General features: G+C 36.7%; 1 protein-coding gene across 4 annotated transcripts in view; it reads right to left on the minus strand.

The window, feature by feature from the left end:
• LOC107087024 (caM kinase-like vesicle-associated protein) overlaps positions 1–25,873 on the minus strand; it is a 69,114-nt gene that overhangs the window by 19,329 nt on the left and 23,912 nt on the right. For 2 of the 4 annotated variants that reach the window (XM_015378358.1, XM_015378357.1), the window contains one exon: positions 9,761–9,791. The exons of the other annotated variants lie outside the window; for them this stretch is intronic. The gene's annotated coding sequence lies outside the window, so the exon portion shown is untranslated. The remainder of the gene's footprint in view (positions 1–9,760; positions 9,792–25,873) is intronic. 4 annotated transcript variants of the gene reach the window in all.

Below are 25,873 nucleotides of genomic sequence, written 5' to 3' on the forward strand. Positions count from 1 at the left end.
GACTGGAAGAAATGTGAAATGCTTTTGGGTGAAAAGGTGTTCGGAGAAAACTGTTCACAAATGAACAAAGTGTCAAAGAAAAAAAAACCTGCAGAGACAGATTGAGAGTACCTGTCAACCTCACAGTTCCATGGTTGTGAGAGTTTCTGCAACGGTAAGCTTGCATATACACATGTTAGTTGCATGTGAGCATGCGCTAACAAGCTGGAAGTGATAATGGAATGTATGACACATTCTGTGGTTCATGATGCTATGAAAGGCTGTCCCAAAAGTTGGAAAGCACATAAAGGTACCACACTAATCCTGAACAAGCGGCAGTCACTCTAAAAGGACTGAAAGCCATGTTTCCCGTGTGCAGCCATAATCGGGTTATCACTCATGCGATTAGTCATGTGAGAAAATTATTAGAAATAGTAATATAGCTTGTTTTAGCTCATCGATGCAAATATTTCATAATTGAACTCCTTTTCTTGATAAACAATGTTCTCTTAGTTATAACAAAACAGTCTTTTGAAATGTGCATCATAAGGTGCATAATAGACAAATATTTTAGCCTTTTTTTTAAACAGAGAAACAAAATTAGATAGACTTGCAGGTATCTCTCTAAATCCCATTTCCATATGAAGTAGTGATGAGAAAACAGTAGATGCAAGGCCTTTTTGTTCTACATTGCAACTTATATAATGCTGCAATAGTTTTTTTTACCCCTTGCACATTAAAACGTGGTTTGCACTCAGTAATTATGCTGATAAATTGTATGACTTACCATAATCTATTTCATTATCATTAATTTTACTCTTAATATATTTGTCTATCACTTTTTCACATCAAACCAGTTATTTGTTAAAATTGCTTTCCCTCCACCAGCGTCATCACCAACTCTTTATTAAATTTGGCCATAATATTAAACTGTAGTATCAACAACATTTTTATACAACATACCGTAAGTAATTTACGGTAGGCCCTTGGGGAACCCTATATTTAATTTTCTGTTAACATGAAGTAACCTCCCTCTAGATTAACGTATTGCTACCTGTCTGTTAAAGGAATGATTGCAAAATCAGAACAACAATGTTTTCCATAATAATTTTCGCTAATTAATAAAAAAATCATATTAACATTTCCAACCCAGGTCTGCATGATGTGGCGGGTTTCAACATGATTGCCTTACAGTAAGAAGGTTCTGGGTTATATTTGCAGCCCAGGGTCTTTATGGATGAAGTTTGCATATTCTCTCTAGGTTAACTGAAATCTCTAAAAGGTTGTACTTAGGTTTGAGTGCATATGGTTTAATGTCTCTGTGTTACCCTGTGATTGGCTGATGACTTGTCCAGGGTATATCCTGCCTTTTGCCGATAGGCTGCTGACATTAGTTACCCAACCCTACCCTACTATGATCCTGAGGAATAAGTGGAGGAAAATTTATAGATGGATATCAAACCCATTCTAATAGATTAACTTTTTAGTTTTGAAATATTTAAAAATGTTCAATATTTTATGATAGTTGGGCTTATAAGCAACCACAGTCTTTATTCCATAATCTTTTGTAGGTACAGTTTCCTTTGCTAAGTTAAAGCCTAAATTAGCAAAAATGATTATTAAAATCATTAACTGTTTCTTCCTTATCACATCTTTACTTCCATCTTCAATTAAATTATTAACAAAAATAATTATTGTGTTAATTATATATTATAATTGTGTATTTTGCCTATGAAATCATTAAGTACTTTCCATGTTTCCATGGACGTTTTCTCTATGTTGCATTACAAATTTCAAGTGACCAGCAACTACTGTTGCTGGTCTGTTGCTGTTATGCTGCTGAGGAAGCAGGTGACAGACAGATATAACCTTTGCATAAATGTTAAATGTTCTTAGTTGCTTGAAAAAAATCCAACTTGTTGCTCCAATGTTTGAGCTTACATCCACATGAGAATTTGCTCTTTTGGTTGACTTGTGGATGTAAGCTCAGAGTGAAACGTATCATTAGAATAAGTTCCTTTGTTCCATATCATTAAAAAAATATGGTAACTTGTGCATGTCATTTCTTAAGAATTGCTTTTACACTCTGATAAAAAAATACTCTAATGAAGTGAACTCAAAAGTTTTGATTGTTAATCTGACAAACAAATACAATATAAAAAACAATATTAATAGGTAAAGAAATTAAATCATGAAACATTTGTTTGTTTTCTCAAGATAACAAGGTAAGTATCTTGTTATCACGAGAAAACATGTATTGATTCTAGAGATAAGATGATTAACCTGTATAAATAGTGAATGAGGTTGGCCAACAGCCCTGGATACCCAGTCCATCCATGCCTGCAGTGCCTGTAGTTGTGCACTTGTGGTACCGAGTCTGCGCAAACAATCACTTTTTTTAGTTTCCTTTTTCTTCTCACTCATTGTCAGGTCATGGTGGACGATTGGATTCCATGAAATACAATAGAAACAAATCTGACAGTTTTTTTTAATGAAAATCTTTAATCTGGACTAATTTGGGGGATTATTGCATTTTATACCTGTTACAGACATGACCAAGGGACAGGACACTGGTGCTAAGGCCCCGGAGACATTTGTGTAATTGCTTATGAATCAGAAGTGGAAGCAAATCATCAAACCAACAACGTCACCGTTACCTTAAAGTTAAACACAGGATTATTTATAAAACTAGACATAGGCTGCCATGACCTTTACTTCTAAGTAATTTCCCACTGTTGTGATATTGAAGGCAAGGCAAGGCAAGGCAAGCAAATTTATTTGTACAGCACACCTCAGTACAAAGACAATGCAAAGTGCTTTACATGATTAAAATATAGGAAAATAAAACAGAATCAAAGCAAGTAGGAGAAAAAAATGCAGAAACAAAAAAGAATATTAAAATTGAAGGATGTAATCAGTTTTTTACACTCACCATGCATCTTGTTATAATGAGAGAATGGCTTTCATTGTATTTAGATAATGAGAGAATGAACTTGTTTTCTCAAGAAAACCACTGTGAAAAAGTATCGCAGAGACACAACTGCTCTCTGCTTCTGTATATATCAAATCTGAAGTCTGGTTGGATTTAAAATTATCACAGTTGAGCGGAGGTTTTTGAGGACCCAAATGCAGAGATCAGGAGGCAGAGGTGAGTTTTGTAGATTGAATCAGGAGACTGAGGCGGAAATAAAAAAAGAACCTCAGAACATGCCATGGAAAAACACATAGAGGGAGCCAAGTAACTACAAAACAACAACAAACCCATATGGGAGATAGAACAAAGACTGGGGTAATCAGATGATATGGAGCAGGTGTGGATGGAAGTGACTAGAAGGGACCTAGGGGAAAGGAGACAGGCACAAGGGGGCAACAGAGAGTAACTCAAGACAGCTAGAAAAAAAAATCAACCCCCCCCACACACACACACAAAATGACAAAGAAAATAAAAATAAACCATAAAAGAGGGCAGAACCCTTACAAAAATTCTGTTCATCTACAAAAGCAGACTTGTCTCAGATGCAGGAAGACCTCTGTCAGGCAGGACACAGGTCCATATTAGTAAATAAGAAAACAACTCAAGTGCTAATTGATCAATGAATTACTTCAGGTAGTTAAACTGTTGAACTCCTGAAATAATAACCCACAAAGTAAAATGGGTGAGGAGTTTCATGTTGGTGATAGTAGCTTACAGCTTATTGGAATCTAAAATTCTGTTTCTCCAAACATTTAAATATTTTATGAGACAAATTAAGTGTAATTTTATTACAGAAATAGGGTCGTGCTGAGACATATCCCCATTTTCTGTATAATGCGTTAAGTTAATACTTGGTTGCACAAGGGTCAAAATATCATGTTGGAGACTATTGCATTTCCAAGGAAAATTGCATCATTTAGAATCACATTAGATCAAAAATATCTAACCAACATCTCAATGCATTATCAGAGAGTAAAATTATGTGTTTTGCCATACGTGGCAGGATACATAATAGCGGAAGAAGCAAGTGGTCTGTTGCCACATTAAGCCCTTAATGTGAAGTAATAAGGCCTTAGCCACTCTCAGAATCTGGCATGGGTCCATTCTTGATGCTAAGAGTAATCCAGGCCAACACACTGCTGCAATGCTGTTTTCTTTACTTTTTACAGTTAAAGAAGTTCATCTTCTATGGAAATTTACCAATCTGTGCATTTTAAAGTGCTTTTATTAAAATAAATAAATAAAATAAAATACTGGTTCATGTAAACATTTCATAATCAGATTTTTTTATATTCTTCTTCTTAGAAGTTATTAATTAGAATATTTGTTTTAATCCAATTATTAAATTTGTGCATGTAAACACATCTAATATCCCAAAAAGGATCAACTTAATGCTACAAAACAGTTGATTGTTTAAGTTACTTTGACACATTATGCATTCAAAGCGATCATTGTAATAAACAATAATATAATATCCTGTCATGTACTATTATTTAGAAAACTGACACATAAATAATGTATATGCTGATTGTACTTTTAAAACGTAAATCCCATTAACACAAGCAGCCACAAATAAGCTAAGACTTGAAGCCACCTCCAGCCATCCACAACATCACACTTTATCATCACCACCTTCAATGAAATAAGGTTGTACGTGTTCCTGCATCTGTGGGTGTCTGTGTGCTTGTTCACAGGTGTTATGTATAGACTGCAGCGGGGCTCAAAAATGAATCAAATGGAATAAGGTATCTTTTCATCAGCTATGAAGTGAAATGATTCTTCCTGTCAGAGGCTTGGCGTCAAGGTCAATCAAAAATCTTCTATTTATTGGCCTGTGCTTTTCATACATCTTATCCTATTAAGACAGCTCTAAGTGCATCTCTTAAAAAATAAAGAAAATGTCTGTTTCACCTTTGCATCTTCTGTATATACATGTAGCTTACTTTTAAGGGAGTACAATGATTTGATATTCATTTAAGCTTTTCCAACTTTTGTAAGCTGTAGTTGCAAATATGTGTTATGTAAATAATTCACTTACTTCCATGTGAAGCTACTTTTGCAGAGTCTATTCATGTCGTCAGGCAAAGGAATCAGTTGTGACAGCATGTCCTTGCTGCTCTCAGACAGATGCTCCACAGTAAGTTTTATAAATCAACATGATCATCACCTGCATCATGGCAAAAAATATCTGGTCTTTCCACAATGTGATTAAAAGATGTAGCAGTATATTTAAGGGTACTTTGGATCTTCGCTGTAATGGGAAGAGGTGGGCTTGAGCATGTGTTGGTAAAATTAATTGTTATGTATGTCAATGTAAGCCTCAGGATAAGAATGAGAAGCTTCCCCCCTGAGAGAACAGGAGTTGACAGGCCTAGCATGTCTGGCTTCATGTCACTGCTAAAAACCCTAGTTGCATACACACACACGTACACATACATCTGTATTTACAGACATATTGAGGACCCTGCATTGACTTTCATGGTCTTCCATTTGTTTTCATCCAATTCCATTGGCTATGGCAGCTCATAGCTAACCCTGATCTAAATCTAATTAACATCTTAGTCCTAAACCTTACCCCTAGACCAAAAAAAACAAAATTTAAGAACCAGGACAAGGTCCTGCTTTTACAATAAAGTCCTCACTTTAGCGGTGAAAAAATATTCTCACTCAACTGCAGGTACATGTACACCCAAACACACACACGTGCAAACCCAACACACACAGCTCAGTGGATCTAACCTTCTCTAGCTTATATGAACTGACTCGATCTAGCCCTCATTAGTGTTTCACCTGTCACTCTGCCTGTATCAGGTGTGTCATTCTATAAGCAGACAGCAGGAACATTTTATATAAAAGCCTTCTGTCTATATCTGCCTTACTGGCTGTCTTTTCTTACTCTTTCACCTTTCCCTGCCCCGGCAGCTCTTTCATCTTCTGCCTTGGTTCAAACTAAACCCTGACTTAGTAGATCTATTACGAATTAATCATGGAAGCCTCTGGCTTGGATGGGAAAATTAGCATTAGCAGGCTCTGCTGATGTGGGAATGCAGTATATGTTTTATCCTTAATCTTCACATGGTCCCCCTAACCAGTATATTAGGTACATTTGTCCAATTGCTCATTAGGTAAAAGAAATAATGAACTAATCACACGGCAGCCTCTCAGTTCAGTTAGGCAACAAGGTGTGGTGAAAACAACTTGCTGCCAGAAAGAAACTGAATTTCAGTTGCTCTGAACATAGCATGTTGTTGATGTGTAAACAGGTTGTCGTTAGCATTTTCGGAACTTGGAATTTTGTACAAGCAATAAGCTCTCTTGTTTAAAGGGAATTAGCCGGAAGATAAGATAATAGAGACAATAAAATAGGTTGTCTGTCTTCATCCATGCGTGTTCGTCTGGACACACCAATTCTGACATTTTGAATTGAAAAAGCTTCCTTGATGGGAAGAGAAACGTCTTCAAACTTGGAAACAAAGTCCAGTGGATTGATTCTCTTAAAACCTTTTTTGGAATGACTATGACCTGGATGACTGAGAATCTATACCAGCATATCATTGGTTAGCACACAGCTTCAGCTATTACAGCTAGAAACCACTGAGTACTCAGACCTTCAGGATTAAAGGACATTTGCTATGTTCACACTGTAGACCTAAATAGACTTAGACAGATTTATTTTGTCATTTTGTATACACAAGTGTAAACAAAAAGAAATTTTGTTTAGAACAGCTCTCTAGACAACCTCATTTTTTAAAGTGCAGCCTTGATAAGGTAAGCAGCAGTAATAAAAAAAAAAAAACACTGTGATATTAAGCCACTATATGTAGTTATGGAATGCACATCATTTCATGTTTGCTTGGCAGCTGTGATGTCAGACGGATCTGGACAGGATCCCAGCATCCAAATGGGATTTCTACCCTGGTGGAAGAGGATCCGACGCTTGAGCACCAGGGGCCTGCCGTCTGGGCTTCACCCCAACTCAGCTGTTGTTGAGCTGCCACCACTGCCTCCAGCTCTTGAAGCACTTGACCCCCCTCCGGCTCAGGGGAGAAAGAGGACAATGATAACGATGCTGTGAAGGTGGCAGCCCCCTGTGCTGAAGAAGCCAACGCTATCGAAGCAGCAGTGGTGCCATCGGCAGGTTCAGCAGCGACAGACGATGCTCGAGAAGGTGTGGAAGCTGGAGGGAGCTGGGAGGAGCTGGCCGGGGATATTTCAGCACCAACTGGAATGCTCAATTCCAATATTTTTGTCGAATCCGATTCTTTTTTATGGTTTAAATTTCCAAATATATGCAAGTTGTATGTGATGTTATTTGTGAACTGCATTCACATAACTTAAGTGTCATGCATGCGCAGTAGAGGACACAATGACGTCACAAGCGAGCATGCTCTGTGTTTACTGCAGTAAACATGGATGGTAGTGCTGGAATGTATCTTGCAATCTTTCCTTTCCCTTCCAACCTCAGCCAGTGCCATAACAACACAATGTTTTCAAGAAGGTTGAAAATAAAGTCTGCTCTCTGCTTTATCCCCTGCCATGGGTTTTGTTTTTCTAGCTGCCTCAGCACAGCAAGATGCAGAATAGTGACCTCTTTTGGGTATTAATGGCAAATAGAATGGATGAATGCAACCTGGCCGTTTAGACACGTCACATTTGAAAAGATCTGAATCATATCGGATTTAGGACCAGATAGCCAAGTGGCGTGTGTCAGATTGGAAAAAATCGAATCTGTGTTGTTCAGACTATCATCGAAATATAAGATACGAGTCGAATATGTGCAAAAAAATCGTTTTTTGCTCACTTCAGGCTGTAGTGTGAATGTAGCCTAATGTCCAAGCAAGGATTCAGAAAAAAACCTTCATGCATTTATCTTTAGTAATAGAACTGACTTGACTACTGCAACAGTGTCTTAGGTTTGCCTAAAAATATTGTCAGACAGCTGCAACTGATCCAAAATTCTTCTGCCTGTGTTCTCACTAGAACTAAGAAAGTAGAACACATCAGTCGGTTCTGAAGTCCTTACACTGGCTCCCTTTAGCTCAGAGGAACAAACCCCCAGAAGACTGTAAAAGTGCTGAAAGCCTGAGTTCTTCTAAACAGAAAGTTAAAAACCCATCTATTTAGAACTGCCTTTGACTGTTGAATTTAACCCGTTAACTGAGGTATCATGAGTTTGTTTTAGTGGCCCAGATAATTTGTTTTACTACCTGCTTTAATCATGTTTTCATATTTACTTGCTTTTATTCCTCTTCTTTTTTCCTTCTATGTCATTGTTTAATTTATGTAAAGCACATTCAATTGTCATTGTACTGAATTGTGCTATAGAAATAAACTTGCCTTTCCTTGCCTTTCGAGTTAAAGTGCAAGACAAACTCCTACCTCTCTAGCCACGGTCACCCCAAAGCTGTGTTTGCAGCATCCACAGACTTTTTAATACTCAATATGGTGTTAAACTCCAATGAACTCACTAAAGATCTGAAATCATTAAATTTCTATGGAAATGCAATTTCTCATTTGTCACCACTTTTCCAAAATCTAGAAGATAACTTTAACATAGAACACAACTGATTAATGCATTCTTAAACAACCTTCTAAATAACACTTTGTTATTAGCTGGAAATGTCACCATTATCTAAAATGGAGTAAAATCCTCTCCTCAAAAAAAAAAAATCTATGTTTCAAGCTGAACTGAAATTTACAGCTCTCTTCAAAGATAAGCCTAGTGTCTCCAGTGTAAAGGTTTCATGGTAAGATAAATTGGAATTTTAACTAACTTGTCTTAGAAAAACCTGGTGCTTTAACAAAGTGGATGGACTAATTCTACAAAAATGTTACAACAAATCCACATCTTGGTGCTTGTGGTACGAACAGTGTTCTAATAGGTGGAAAAGAGATGACCCATTCTTCTATTATTGTAAAAATGTGTGGAGTGTGCCTCAAAGCCAAGTTGGTGCCAAAAAGAATAAACCAATATTTGATGGCTTTAAAAACTGTGTGAGAAGAGCAGGCTTGCTAAGAGACAAGTAACTTGAGAGTAACATTAATAACAACAGTAACCATAATTAAAAAGTGCTAATTGAAATGATTTGTAATGATTCCCCCTAAAACTAATGCAATTAAATAGATATGCATATATAAACATAATTATAAGCAAACCTCTAAACCCAACTTTAATGTTACCATTTTTCTTATGCACCCATTTCTGTTTTAGTGTGTTTATATATGAGCAGGATAATTAAACCACACGCACACACACCTACCGTATTATTGAAGGAAATTGTCTGCGTCCCAAAAGCCCTAAAAACAGTAATTAAGCAATTTCCATCCAGTTTCACACTTTTAATAAGATTAGCAAGATGCCTTTACCTTGGCATTTATTGCGTGCGAATCAGTGTGTGCCTCTTCAGCTGTGTAAAAACGGGTGTGACAGTTACTGCCTGTTCCTTATTGATCATCTATGATCTTAACACAAGACTGAAAGCAATTCTGCATCCAAGATCAGAATGCCTAGGGTTTGAAATCTCTCAAACGACATTTTGTTTTATTAAATTCTCATTACATAATGTGCATCAGGTGTAATTAGAATATAATAACACAATGCATTTCCAACACAACGCTTAAAGCACTTCCACGTTGCCATCATCTTTAATTTGGCCCACAAATCAAATCTCCAGTAATTATATAAACAAACAAACAAACAAACAAACAAACAAACAAACAAACAAACAAACAAACAAACAAAACAAATCACTTATTCTCACTAAGCTCATTGCCTCAGTAGGTCAAAACTGTGTGTCTCATACTGACTTCTTCTTGAAGTTGGTCCTTATTCAGGAGCCTGCAGCATGAAAGTAGGACAAATAAAAGTGTTGTGAAGGTATGGCAGACTACATAGGAAGAAATAAATTAGAGACACGAAAGGACAACAGAAGAAGGACCAATTTAGTGCCTTACTGCACTTCATTGAATTTAAGATTAGGACACAAGATCGACAATCGTTATAAAAAACACAAATTCATTGAAAATGCAAAGAAAGCCTAAAACAACTGATATTAAAAAGCATGTGTGTTGCATCTATTATATATTTTTTTCTCTGTAGAGGTAAGGTTGGGGTCTTTTTGAAGCTTGGGATCAACACTAATTTCCACAATGCTCACAGAGCCCTTATCTAAGTCTGTTTTTTCTGTGAAGTGTGTGACTGCAGGGCATACACATGGCCAGCAACAGGCTTAAAAAGAAAACCACCTAATAAAAATTCAACACATCTGCTAGGAGACAGTGAGAAAGAAAGAAACAGAAACTTGTTTCCACCAACTGTTTTGGTTAGTTACACTTCTCCTTCCAAAGCAAAGTGGCTGACTCTGAACAAAGGGATTCACCTGTCTCTAAACACTGCAGAAACATAATATACACTCCTTGCTCACCATTTATTCCATCCTCTCTTGGTCTGTCCCCTAGTCCCCTCATTAGGGTGAACATGTGCAGGTCTAACACAGTAAGTGCACCCATAGGGAGAAGGGCCAGAGAGTACAGCACTCAAAACTATGTGTGTTTCCCTGTAGCTTACTTAAAACGATGCACTATCTGCCATAGCTGTGCCTTCTGACACTATGATCGCCCAAGGCAGGACTTCCAGGCGTTTGCACACTTACTGCATGCACACACTGACTAGGTGATGGAAAGTGCTATTTTATTCTTTTGCAAGTGTGTGTTTAAATATCTAACTTTTCCCACTCAATGAGAAACTGGAGTTAGACACAATCCAATGCTGAAAACTCACACATTGAAATGTAACATACAAATGCTTTTAGAAGGTAAAAACACAGTTTTGAGCTCGTGACAGTATTTTCTGCAGCTTTTCTTATGAATTTGAATCAACACCAAATGAACCCTAACCAATGTGTAATTTAATGTTGCTTGCTCTTGTTTACACCCTGTCTAAGAGCTGCAATGGCTCTGGCACCAGTGGAATAGTTTTTTTTTTAAAACTCAGCGAGCCAGCAGTAAAAGAAAAGACAAAAAGAAAGGGTCATAGATTAGTCCAATGAGTTACAGTACAGTGGTTGGACCACTGAGTGAGCGCTTTACAGAAAATGTTATAAAGAAAACCATATATAGTAAAAAGACAGATCAATATAACAACAGTTTGTTAGATAAAATTGTCTCATTACCGGATGGAGCATTGGACTGAGTATTCCAACATATTTCTTTTTTACAACAACTCATATTGCAATCTCAATCTTCAGGAAATTTAATGTGATTTCATGAAACACACATACACAGTGTAGTGTATTGTACTGAAAAATAAAATTAAAATGTTCCATGATTTATAAATCCTGCACAGGAGCAAACCCTAAGCACCAGAGCAATAGAGGCCCAGATGTACAACACCAGATAGGACCCCAGGTGTAGTCTGTGCAAAGAGGCCCCTGAGACAATCCGGTACATAACTGCAGGATGTAAGAAGATGGCAGGGAAAGCTTACATCCATGTAAGCTTTCTCTGCCATCTTCTTCTAATCAAGTCGCTGGCATAGTGTACATGAACATCTATGCAGAGTATGGGCTGGAAACCCCAAGGTCAAGGTGGGAAACACCTACAAAGATGGTATAGAATAACCAAGCCAAGATCCGGTGGGACTTCCAGATACAGATGGAAAAAAAGGTAATGGTGAACCAACTGGACATTGTAGTGGTGGACAAAGAGCAGAGGAAAGCCGTTGTTGTTGACATAGCATTACCAAGTGACTGCAACATCAACAAGGAACATAATTACACTAGAGTAATACCAGGGGCTCAGAAAAGAGATGGGTAAGACCTGGAAGATCAAGGCATCAGTGGTTCCCGTGGTCATTGGGGCACTGGGTGCAGTGACCCCCAAACTGGAGGAGAAGTTACAGCAGATCCCTGGAAATGCTGTTCTGGTAAAAGCAAAGATACTGTGCAGAATCCTCAATCTCCCTGGCCTCTGGTAGAGGACCTGAGCGTGAAGAAAGAAAAGACTGCCTGGAGTTTTATATATATATATATATATTCACAACTTAGTCACATTTTGAAAGACAGCAAAGCATTTTATTTCATCTCACAATGTAGTTTATTTCCTGCATTTAGTTTAGGGGGGCAGGAGATAGAGTGGCCTGTCCAGTGCATTGTTCATGCAATAACATCAACTGGCTATTGCTCCTCCAGGGTTACAATGGGCCTCTCTGCTACCTCTCTAAGTAATGTTCTCCCCGCTGGTCAGATTAGATGCCCAGCCAGAATTTGGTAGGTTTGGAATTGTGCCCTTTGCTTTCCATTTCCAGAAAATGGACTGAATATTGAGCCAAGTGATGTTTAGAGCTTTTGGTGCTGTTTTATAACCTACCACTACTTTAAAGTTCTGCTAAACATTCTTTTTTACCTGTTTTCTATGTGATTTGATGCAGTAAGAGACAAACTATCCATCCACTAATGTTCTATATCACCTGGCCATAAGGGTCACAGTGGGGCTGCTCCATATCTCTAACAGTCTGAGCAAAAGGAGGGGTGCACACTGAACAGGCTGCCATGTCAATTGCAGGGCAGAAAGAAAAAAGGAAAACTTAATTTCTCTCATTCGTGTAACACTAAAGAGTCATTAGAAGTGCTTCTTCCAAAAGCAGTCAGCAAAAGACAGTCATTAATCAACATTTAGGACTGAAACATTAAATAAACTAGAAATCATGGCTCTACATGCCCGGTGAAAACCACAGGGAATAGAAGAAGAAAATCATAAGCTAGGGGAAAAGTATAACAATCATGAATGCATTACAAAATATTGCATAAAACATGAAGCCGCACACACAGGCTTATTGTATTTCTATCTCATTAGAGGCTGTGAAATGTTTTTCTGAAGAAAGCACACGTGCATTTGCTATGTTGCTTTCATTATCTGTCTCCATATACAAGAAATTATGAAGTTTATTAAAAGTAATATCAATTAAAAGGAGACCTAAAAAATTGAAACTCTTATCTGAAGAGTAATAATTAAGGGTTATAATGTTGAACTATCACCTGGTTCAAAGATAAACTTATGCAGGAAAGACATGAACTTTTAGGGTTTTCTATTCCTGGACACACAATGTAGACTTTTTGTAAACACTCACACTAGGACATACAGACTTATTTACATGTGAACAGGCACAGCATATTTGCATGAAGGTAACATCTAACCCAAAAACAGCTACATGCATTAAAATAAAAAATAGCATCTGAGGAAATTTTATAAAAAAAATTAATAAGAACAGACACTAAGACTGACACTGCTAAGTGGTAAAACTATAACAATGATCCAAACTTTGTGTTGTATGTTGCAGTATTTTTTCTGGTTTCCCTGATTCCCTCCACATCATTTGTTTCTCTCTCCTGTCTCTCTCCATTATCACGATGCTCTGCTGACTGTCCTAATGTTTATTTATTGCCATAATTTAATAAAATCTATTGTACTACAGTGCAGTGTCAAAGCTTTATTGTCTCCATGCTGTGGGGGAAATAAGCCCCAAACATAGCAAGGCAACCAGACCCACTATACTATGTAGACCAAACACTTAAAGAAAGCCATTAACTTTATCCTATCAAGATTCTGACAGCTAATCTCTGATTAAAACAACAAAACAAAAAAAACCCCACTACAATCTGACTGCATATGTGTTCTGCACATAAGCATAATACATTACTCAATTCACTGTAGATGACAGACCAAGACGTAGGCATGTATATGGAAATGCACAGTTCTAGTTGTTGAAAGGAGAGGCACAGCTGATACCTTACAGTGGTGAGAAAAGGAGTAAAAACTGATTGATTTAGCATATTGTATACCTGCTTAACAATATAATGAAGGAAGTATTAGTATCTGCAACACTAAACAAACTGAACTGATTTTACTCACAATTTTTGTAATCCTTTACAGTTTATTTCTTTTTTCTCTTCCTCAGCCCTGCAAGCTGAAATAAACAAAAGTGATTTCCAAACCATTGATCAACAGATAGTTTAAACATTTGTTCAGGAATTACTTTTTGCTTTTGTAAAGTCACACAACATTCTTATAAGCAACACTTCAAATTTAGCTCACATTTAACAGAATACAGTGTCACCCTCCTATGACCAAGTGGATTGCTGGCCCTCCATTTTATGCCAGCTTTGAGGAGGAGTTGTGATGTAATAATAAAAGTGTTTGACACATGCTAAAATCTTTTGTTAGTTGTTGCTATGCAACTCAGCACACATGCCTTAAAACTGCCTCTTTCTGTCTACAGTTTTTGTCTGAGCCACGTCTTTCAGTGTGACCAGAACAATGCTGCTTTCATGGCCCTTCATAATGATTTGATTTAGCAACATGCTCATAAGTCGAACATCAACAACCATAAACACAAACTACAGTATATCTTTGGCTTTGCTCGTTCATGCCAGGTAAAGGAGGAAGACATTATGTGAAAAGTATGTGATGCAGAAACAAATTGCCATGCCAAGCAGACACAAAAGTCAGTTTAAAGATGAATTCACTGCATTAAATGTCTGTTCTCTGCTAGTCCACATGCTTAATTTACAGAGAAGCTTATGCAAATGTACCGGATAAGCTGAAAAGGTTGTAGAAATGTTTTGAGTTTTTTTAATGATCTGTATATCTTATGTCATGAAAATGAAGCTTTGATATTTAGAAGCAACAAATCAGAATTCAAGCATAAATATATATGCATACAGTAGATAATACAACGGCCGGTCTTTAAGATGGAACCTTTTCAGCTTTAAGTGTGACCTAGAATTTGTACAATACAAAAAAAAAACACGATAATTTAGAAAAACTGAAGTGGTTGCCTAAAATTTCACATTTTTAACGTCAAAGTATGTTGTGGCTTCTTAAGATTTTTTTATTTCAATTATTAGTTCTCAGTTTTTTAGGGTCAGATACATCTTGACTTGCACATATTTCTATAGCCTGGTTTGCAGAAAATGCTCCAAATCTGTCAGAATGTGATGGTGTCTCCTGAGGGGACAGACATTTTCAGATTACCTCACAGATTCTCGGTCTGATTTATGTCTGGGCTCTGGCTGAGACTTTTATCAGCTTTTAGATAATTCTAGATGAGACATTTGTTTTTGACTTTTTAATGTATGCTTTGGGTTGCTCTGATGTAGAAAAAGGAATAGGCTGCCACAACCATGTTTCAATGAGAGTATGGTGCTTTTTTTTTTTTTTATCTTTTTCATATTTTACCAAACACACCTTTTGAAATTATTGAAAGAAAGTTCAATCTTGGTTTTATCTGACTGTTACACAGTTAAGCTTAACATGCAAGATTTTGGATGTTTTTCTTGACAAGAAAAAGCATTAGTCTTGCAACCTTATGCAAGCGGTCAGAATTATGAAGAAAAATAGAGATTGCTTTTGCATACACTAGAATGTTACAACAACAAAAAAACATCAAAAAAGCCAAATAGAACCTTATTTATTAAAAAACAATTGTATTCATCCAATAATTCAAAAAAAAAAAAAAAAAAAAGATAACTTAAATGTGGTGGTTTACTGTGGACACAGCCACATGAGGTGCAGGCATACATGCTAAACGTTCCAGTTTGTTTTTCAAGGGAGCTGCAAAGATACCTGTTAAATCAAAGGTACAGAGTTATGAAATTATTAAATCTCTGTCACATTCTTTTACTTTCAAAAAAATCCAGCAGTCTTTACTGGGTTGCACAGAGCTCTGATATCCATTTTCTGAGCTTTGTTTGCTAGGTTGAGAGGAAAAGTAAAACCCGTTACTGCCCCATAATGTATCAATAACTTGAAACTCAAGTTCCTTCAGGGACCAGCAGCGGATGCTACTTTTACAAGCCAACTCAATTTCCCTATGTGTTTAGGAGCACTTTTGTTTCCACTTAATCCACTTGTGAGGAAAGCTTTCAGTTTCCATCACCAACACACACACATGCACACACTCATTTTCATGTTTTATTCTAGGTCAACAAATACAGACCCTGCTCCGAACTAACTCACAAGCCAATCTCACACAAACACAAATGCACAAGTACACATCTAAACACAGGACACATCCTTTTTTATTCTTAGGAGAATAAATTAAAGCTTATTTCTAAATGCTAATTTGCATTTGTGCACGTATGTTTCTTTGCACAAGCGAATGCATTTGTGTCTATCTCCAATGATCACGACTCCATTAATTCGTTCCTTTTGTGGCCGAACATGGCCTTCAGATACACCGCACAAAGTGCCTCTCCAGAAGTCCCAGACTTCAATGGAGAGGCTCAATCCTCACCTCACTTGATATGCACATACACACTTACAAAAACCAAGTAAGACTAAATGAAACACTCAGACAACCTTTTTTAATTCCTTACTTCTGAATTTTACTTCTCAAGCCTTTTCCCTCAGAAGCAAAGTAAACGTACACATTTCCTCACTTTTGCAAAATTCCTGCACCTTTTCCTTAAAATAAGCCTTGCACTAATTTTCCTTGCATGTTCCATATTCACCACTAAGATGTTATATAACTGTGACAGCTCAAACTAAATGCAACTAAATGAGAGGCATTGATTCTTATTAACATTTACAATGGTCAGTAATAGCTTCAGCTGGGAAATATGGAATCCATTATGTTAAGCCATAGCTGCTCCATCAACTGAAAAAAAATAAATAAATAAACAACATGGAAATTGCTTCGTTGTAAGGACTTCCTCTACATTTATCATATTAATACAAGTATACGATTTTTTTTTATTTTTTATTTTTTTTATCTTTGTCCAGTATAAAAGTTGTCTATAAATGTGTATGTAGTATTACTTAAATTACAGAGAATATCTCCTCACTGTACATGGATGATATAGCATTGTAAATATTGCTTCCCTTATAAAAAAAACCTTTTTCATTTCTATATGACTTATTTATCAATCTGCTAAAATGAACTTTGTAGCTTTCTAGAAAATGGTTTTAATTCCAGAATAGACAAGAGCAGTTTGGGTGAATTTCTAAATGTTGCATGATTTTACCTCAAATGATGGTTTAGATTTAGTATTTACCAGTTTTGAAGAATCAATTTAAACTGTCAGGTTGAAGTCTTTTGTATTTTATTTCCCTTCCTCTTATGAAAGGGGGAAAGTTGCCCTTCATGCACATGAAAACAAATTCAATCAAGGTACCCATAAAAATGTAAATCAAAGTAAAAACATAGATTTAAATAAATGAAATGTTATGCAAATATTATGTGAAATGTCAAATTGTTCCAATAAATTAAAACAGAATTAATTAAATGCAACATCAATAGAAGCTCAAGAGCTTTTGTTAGGCTCCATAAACCATAGAGCAATAGAGCCCGCCCTTTCCCCTACTAGTTGCAGGCTGCTGGTCAACTTGCTAAAAGAGAGTGATAAAGAATTTTTTTTTTATGTCAAGATTAATCAAATTTGTTTTGCAGCTAGCTAAATTAACTACTGATAAATTTAGCTGATGCTATTCTAATTCACTTGCTTCATCATTTTCTCCACATCCAAACAATAAACACTCTTATTTTGATTAGACTTATTAAGTTTGATTGTTTTAAAAAAATTTTAATAAGCAATCCATGATGAATATTTTGTAGTATTTTAACAATAGTAGAAATAATGAGGATTGTTCTGTTCTAAATTGATGAAATTCATGGGCTTCATTTTTTTTTTTTTTTCTTACTCAAGTAAATACATACTAAGAATCTCATACTGGTCCATAGATAATAGAAACCCAAAGTATACCTAGAATTAAAGGGGATTGCTATATTCAAACACTATGGGATTTTATGTCCAAAGAGCATAAACAGTAAAGGATGAATTTAAAACAGTTGGTAGGTCACCTTAATCTACAGTACAAATTGTTCCCCTGATTTTTTGGGGTCATGTATACTCAACAGGACTCTTTGGACAAAACAAGCGGGTTTTATTCCTAAAGAAAATCAGAGAAATGATTTGGTTTGTACAATCATCTTGGTGCTGTTACATTGGAAATGTCACTGTAATATAAAGCAAACCAAGAAGAGCAATGAAACCAAAGAACAAATATGATATGATATGTGACCTAAAAGTGTTAAAATAGTCAGTCAGTATCTGTGAAACTAGCACAAGATCCTTTCTTTCTCATTCTCTCTGCTTACTCTGTCATGCTGCTTTCAACTCCAGTATTGAGAGCAATATCTTTATTAGCTAATCGCTTTGCATCTTGTTTTGGGCTGGGAGGCTTACTGAAACTATGCCCCAATAATCACTTCTTAGAATTGCATGACGTTGTCCAGGTGGTTTGCTCAGCTTTTAGTGGTATAATTCAAAAGCCAATAAAATTTTTCTGCATGTTCCACCTAATCTAGCCAACTCCCCCAGACGATTATGTGTGCATATGCCCTGTAAAGCTTTATTAGAGAGTAATCTAGAAAGCCATTCAGAAAATGTGAAAAACCATAAATATCATGAAAGTCATACCCCTGGAGCTTTTCACATTCAGTCACTAATTTCCCAGTTTTTTTTGGGTGTTTTATGTGACAAACCAACACAAAAAGGGAGGGACACACATAATTAATTTTGAGGTAAATACAAAATGGTTTCCATGTTTTCCATTTTCAAAAATGAAAAATATTATTGGGATTGATATTCAGCCCACACAAGCAGATTCTTTGCAATATTCAGTTAAGAATACTGTGCAACTAAGTGAGCTAGACTCCATGTTCTTTCTCCGTAGATGAATTCCTACATTTGCCTTCTGCCACTGCACCATCTGAAGAGTGAAGAAATAATTTGCCTTGCAGCTTTAGAAAAACAGAAGAAAAGATGGCAGTATAAACATGCAGCACACTTGTCATTGCAGTACAGATTGACAGCTTTTGCCTGGCCACGTCAACTGTATAATAATATTACTTGGTGTTACAAACGAAACAGCTTGGATACTTTCCTGCCAAGCAGAACTTTACAGCCAATTGTTTTTTTCTATGCCACCTGGTATGCACCTTTAAAAATTAAGCTTTGCATGGGACATTTCCATCAGCCATGTACTACTTCCTGTCTGTTGATGCCTGTGAAGCTACTGTGTGCAGTTCCATGATGTCTCTCCCTGCTCCCCTGACAATCAGGGCTTAGCAGTTACACCTTCGGCAGTTCTAACTACCAGGAGTTGTTGGTTGCATGTGGGAGGAAAAACTATGTATTCCTGGCTCTCCCAGTGGGCAACTGCCAGATTACTGAATGCAATTTTTGTATGTAAACATTCTACCAATTCTTGGTCCAGCTCCCTGATCTTTTGTCTCATTCATATTTTCTTATTTTCTCCTGCTTGCCTTGCACCTGTCAGATACTCCTGTTCGGTTCTGATCTTTGGACATCAATCTCTTGCCTTTTCTCTAGTGTTTTTGCCTCTGCTCCTGTTTTGTTTTGCCAGTCATGTATTACCCAAGGAGGGACTTCAGATCTGCCTCTTGCCTCTGTCCCTCTGCTCAGTTGTGTGCCTCTTGTTACTGATTCCCTCTGCTGGATTCTAGATTTCCTTCTCTTCTAGCCCTTTTAGAAACCTCTGCCCCCTGAACTGCTTTTCATGGGATGACCTCTCAGACTGACTAGAACTCCCCAGCTAGCCTTAGACCTGTCTAGCACCATCAAGATTTGGATGAGTGGATCATCCAAATTAAGCCACTGGGATCAATAGTCAAAGCCAGTGCATCCTCTCAACTTCAGAAAAGGTTACTAGAATTCAACCAAGGGCACCTTCAAAACCATTGAGTTGTTCCAAGTTCTCCTCCCCACAGTGATCCCAGATCCAGCCAGTTTCTGTATCGGCAACACTAATTTGATTTTGAATAAATTCTTCAAAGGCTTACTACTTGCGTTGGCTGAATCAAAGGGTCTCCAGATTCTGTCCAGGCATTACAGGAAATTTGCTTTCAGTCTGCCTTGAGTATATGATGACGTCGATTGAATAAACTACAACCAACTGTGTGGCAGCCTTTACCCCAGTGAGTGCAAAATGGTCATTCTTCATTGTTCTAGACATGTTTTATGTAACTGGGCAAAACGGTGTGTCTGCATTAAAAAGGTTCAACACCCCTAGTATGCATGTTTGCATGGATGGATAGATAATAAAAGCACCCATTGCTTGAGTAAATCCCATGATTAACACATAATCCCAAGCCATCTTTGCATCAGATGGTGTATTTACTCAAATGAATGTCCTGCACTAATTCAAAATTGAAAACAACAACAGAAACAACTACAATACTAAAGAGTTGTGGGTAATCCTGAATGAAGCCTGACTGAAACAACTAAAAGACTGAGCAGTCTTTATTAAATTTTCAATTGAGTTTATTTATATAACACCAGTCCATAGCATGGGTGATCTGAATGCCTTTTAAAGAGAGAATTCAACCAGATCATACAATCAGAGTGGTTCCATACAATCAGAGTGGTTCCAAGTTCTTTATTGAAAGAAAAGCAGCTGATTGCATCAAGTCTTTGACTTAACAGCAATCCCTCACACCAAGCATGCTTGTAGCGACAGTGGAGAGGAAACTCCCGTTTAACAGAAAGAAACCTCCAGCAGAACCAAGCTCATTGTGAGTGGCCATCTGCTTAGGTCAACTGGGATTCAAATAGACAGAAGGAGACATACAACAAGAAGCAGACACATAAAAAGGTAACTGTCAACCAAAACCTGTCCAGAAAACACAGTCAGGTGGACGAGCTCTGAGCCAGCTTCCATGTCAGAGGATGAAGAGAGGACATACTGTTAGTAAAAGTGAGAGAAACAGGGCTACACGGAAATACAGGCCAAGCTTCAACATCTGAACATAGCTGTAGATATTTCTCTCATGGATAGTGTCGCAGTCACACGGGAACAGACCAGAAAAAACTACTAGGATGACAAAATCTTGCAAATTGTCCCCCCACATCTTAGTACACTAGCAGACATGTTGCAACTAAAAGATAAAAAAGGTCATTTAGAAAGGGAAACTACAGCATGTGAAGAATTATGAATATGAAAAATGATGAGTGAAACTAAAATGAGGGAAGCAACACATAATATGATTGACGTTTGGTTACTAGACATGATTGAGTGTGAATATACAGTTGTGGCAGATATTTCAAAACTATTTCCAGATTTGCATTGTCAAAAACTGATATATTGACAGGATAATGTGTATGCTGTTGGAGCCTCTGCATATGACAATGTATTTACTGAAAAGAACATGAGCCTATTTCTTGTAGTTACGTGTTGGTTAATGTAATACTAATTGGTAAAAAAAAGGTCAGAACTTCATCTTTATTTTTCTCAAAATGTTCAGGATATACATGGTGAGAGTACAATTTGATCTAATTAATTCAAGCTGTATTAGTCATCACACTCCTGAGAACTTTATGGAAATCTCTTCTTTATGAACCCTAAATATTCATCTATAGATTTTTTTCTCAATATTGAGTGACTTGCATAGCAGCTTTTACAATAAGACGGAGGTGATATAAGAAAAGGAAAAGGGGAAAGCGAGAGCCAAGTTATTTTGATAAGAGTCACACCTGTTTTTCTGTGCAAGACGTTTCTAGTAGCATTTGAAGAAGTTCGAGTAATTATTGCACCATAATCTCAGATGCATCACAGAACACACAGGCAATCAGCAAGCTTTGATGAAAATAATTTCAAGTCTAATTTGTAAGAGCAAAATAAAATTCTTAAGGCTCTAGGGTATACAGATAAGGGGTAAACAGAAAGGTTATTTGAAAAAAAGAGAATGGCTTATCTTCAATTACTATTATATATGGAACACTTCCTCCTTATTTAACATCATTAAGGTAATTACTACAGGAAAACTAAGATTAGCTAAAAAAATTCACACATTTTGTTCTTTTTTGTTGTACATAAGCTTCATTTCTGGTGCTTTAAATTGGCCTTTGCAGCATTAAGTCATACTTGATGCTGAAAACATTAAGCACATGGAAACTGATGCATTGCTGCTGAATTCTACAAGGTGCAATAACAGGTAAGAGCAAAAAGTAAAAAATTGAAAGAGTACTCAATACAGAGCAATTAAATCTTTGAAATGAACTTATGGGCAAGTCATGAAATCATGTAAATGTGTGTAAAAGGCAGCAGTGTTAGGTTCAGAGTAAGTGTCAATAGAGAGCACAGGTGCTAAACAACAAGAAATATTCAGAGAAAACTGAATTGAGATGATGAAATTAAATAAAAAAAAAGGCAAGGGACTTAGACAAAGCATGAAAGACAAAAGATGTGAAGACTGTGAGAGAAAATCTAAGTGAGAAGTCTTCCGTGAGAAAGCCAGGAGTCTGTGTGTGTGAGCTGGGAGGAAAAAAAAGAGCTGCTTTTGTGAAATATTCAGTGTGATAGAAGGCTTAGAGAAGCAAAATCCCCTCCCCAGAGAGACAGAAAAGAGAGGAGGAGCTGAGAAGAGGAGGAGGAGGGAACTGCGATTGAAGTTTTGGATAAGAGTCATAAGGCTGTAGCCCGTTTCAACAGAGAGGTCTCTGCTGTGAGGCTTTGTGTAGGACTGTGAGGACTTTCTCTATTTTTAAGTAGTGTGTGGGTATACTGCTCACACCTTATAGCACTGAGCATACCTGTGGAGCCTTTTTAAGGTGCACTTATGTGGTTATTTCTTTTTAGATGCCTTGCCAATAAAGAAGGAACAAGCTTGCAGTTATTAAATAACACTTTTTATATTGTTCTAAAAGGATAAACTCAGAGTCAAAAGTGTAATAAAATGAGCCAAGTATTTGGCATAGGTTGTTTTAGTAAAAACAAAATCTATAACCAAGTCATTTGTAACACATTTTTAGTTTCTGAAGGCTACATCTGAAAAGTAAAAGTTATCATTCTAAGTTAAAGGGTGAAAGGTGTTTTTGACTCACACCCTTCTCTATCTAAATACAGGCATAGCTGTTGCTATTTCAGTGATTGTACAGAGAAAGAGTGAGAAATGTAACAGTTATGTGATGTGGATAAAAAGATTCTATGAATTTAGACAGCCAGGAGCCTGTCCATCTTTTATGTGAGAAAAAGCAATGGCAGCAGGAAATACAACACAGCGATCTGACTAATTAATTGCGCTAACCTATGATATGAGCTCCAACACAAGTTATGACATTTTGATGGAAGCAGCATCTTTCAGCTAGATAATGCATCTTCTCACAATGTAAAAAAAAACATCAAATGATGGATAAGGCAAACACTGCAATCTAGGGCATGATGGAAATTCCCCAGAGGTCCAGTGTCCACATAACAAAGGTTTTGACCTTTTTATTGTGATACTAAGATACTGAGAAAAAAAACAAAAAATGTTAGAACTGTAAATTTACAGTCATATGTTTATATTACTGCTTTTATATATTTATTTTTTTGTTACTATTTTTCAAGGCTTCACTTGATGAAAGATGAAATTGTCCAGAGAGCTGTTCCAAACAAAATGTCAAATAAATCTGTCTATATCTCTCTATATATATCTATATCTAAGATACTAAGACATAAAGCCATTTGTTGAGCTGGTTTGTGTCTTTTACAGTAATCTAAAATCCAACAGAGCAGTGGTTGTCAATACAATTTTTGGAACATTCTCTATTTACTTACTGTGTTTTCCAACGTTCAGCAAACAGTAAGAACATTTCTCTGCAGGTCTACAGCAATACTTTATTTTAAAATTTCTGACAGACAGGTTTTTGGCAGTCAAGAATTTGAAGTTGGTAGTTCTCTGTATACTGCCTTAGACAAAGCAGCCCCCTTGAAAAATAACAACTTTTTAAAAAGAAAGCTGACTCCCTGGTTTAATGCAGAGATGCGCACTAGGAAGCAAAATGCTAGGAAAATGGAGAGAAAATGATGCTCTACATGCCTACAGGAATCCTACCTAATCTGTAAGAATAGTTTACTGCATAAGATGACCCTTTGTAAAGGAAAAGTAGCATATTTCTCCTTATTAACATGGGAGAATAAGAATAACTTTTATTCTTTTTAATACAGTTGCCAAAATCATTAAGAGCCACAACTCTGTTGAACTGTTCATCCGACCTGCTTTTAGCAGTAATGATTTTATGGGATTCTTTATAAATAAGATTGATTCTGTTATAAATAAGATAATTAGCACCCCTCTAACTATGAATGATTTGTCTCTGGGAGGTGAGGCAGAATCTGAAGTAGCCAAAGTATCTTAACCGGGTTTAGACTGCTTCAGATTCAGCAAAAAACTATTGTCTTCAACTAAGCCTTCAACTTGTATGTTAGATCCAGTTCCAATCATGCTATTTAAGGAAGTATTCCCTCTGATTTCCTCATCCATTTTAGTTGTGATTAATCCATATCTGTTACAGGTGTATCAGCCTTAGGCTTTTAAGGTAGGTGTAATTAAGCTTTTACTTAAGAATCCGTCTCTTCACCCAGATAACTTGGTCAATTATAGACCTATATTTAATGTTCCTTTTTTATCTAAAATTCTTGCGAAAGTAATTGCCAAACAAGTTGGCTATAACATAATGAACTTATTGAATAGTATCAATCTGGTTTCAGAACTCATTATAGCACTGTGCCGTTGAGTGCAGCGCTCTAGTTGAACTTTTACCATCTGGCTGCTGTTTCTTTAACTCTCCACGGACATCAGGTCGTGGAAGAGGGAATGCAGTGGTTTTAAGTCTGTTTTTAGATGCAAACTGCGCTCTATTTATCCTCACCGTTCAGCTTTGAAGTAACTCTCTTTGAGTGGGGCCGCTCCAACCCAGTGATGTGCGCAGTCATATATCGACCATCAGTAAAGACTTTAAAAATGACTTTTCAGATCTACTGGCTGAAATTTTACCAAGGTATGATCGTGTAATATTTGTTGGGGATTTTAATATTCATGTGTGTTGTCCAGATAAGCCGCTGGTGAATTATATTTTAAGGCTTAATGACTCTTTTAACTTGGTGCAGTGGCTGTTTGGTCCCACTCATGAACATGGACACACATTAGACCTTGTCCTTTTTTATGGTTTATCTGTGCCTAACTTGGAGATCTGTGATGGTGACATTTCTGAGCTGAAGAAAGGAGGTAGAAGAAAGACAAGTTGCAGATTCATTTCCATTTCCTTAGTAATGGCATACTTATCGGAGTGCAGTTAAAGAAGCATAAGGAAAATACTTGACTGATCTCATTGAATTAAATCATCGCAACCCACACGTTTTGTTCAAAATCATTGATGCTGTTCTTAATGCCCCTCAGCCTGTCAGCTGGACCCATCATCAGAGACCTGAAGTAGCTACCTTCACTTTTTTTATTGATAAGGATGATACTCCTTATCAATACCAATTTTTAGTCTGTGAGCGAGACAACCTGTCTATTTTAAAGGCAAGGCTTAAAACTTTCCTTTTTGATAAAGCTGAGCTAAATCCTGAGCTATCACTATAGTTATGCTGCTATAGGCTTACCCCCAGATTCCACATACTCCGTCAGCTCTGCGCTCCGTTTGTCAAATTAAAATATAGTAACGACAGATCAGTAACTAACATTAGAGCATAATTCCTATATATTCCCCAAAACTAACACCGTTTAAATAAATTTTTGGATGCAACTTATTGGTACTTCAACAGAACGGGAAGCAGATTTCTTATCTTTATCAAAATATTTATTTCATACCGAGAGGCCTAAAGGTTTAATCAAATCCAGTCACAACAACTTCCAAGAGTGCCTCTCACAACTTCAAAAGAAACTTCTTTTTGCAGGCATTGATGAAGAGATGCTGAGTTTGGAAGTATAAAACAAACATAGTTCATACGAACCATGTATGATCCTAGTTATCTCTGTCACAAAAATACACATTTAAAAGAAAATATTTGGGAAACTGTAACTGCACATATGCTGGATGACGATGGGGATTTTAATATGTATATACTTTTAATATCTTA

Source organism: Cyprinodon variegatus, unplaced genomic scaffold (assembly GCF_000732505.1).
Source record: "Cyprinodon variegatus isolate N-32 unplaced genomic scaffold, C_variegatus-1.0 Scaffold171, whole genome shotgun sequence".
Classification (NCBI taxonomy): Eukaryota; Metazoa; Chordata; class Actinopteri; order Cyprinodontiformes; family Cyprinodontidae; genus Cyprinodon; species Cyprinodon variegatus.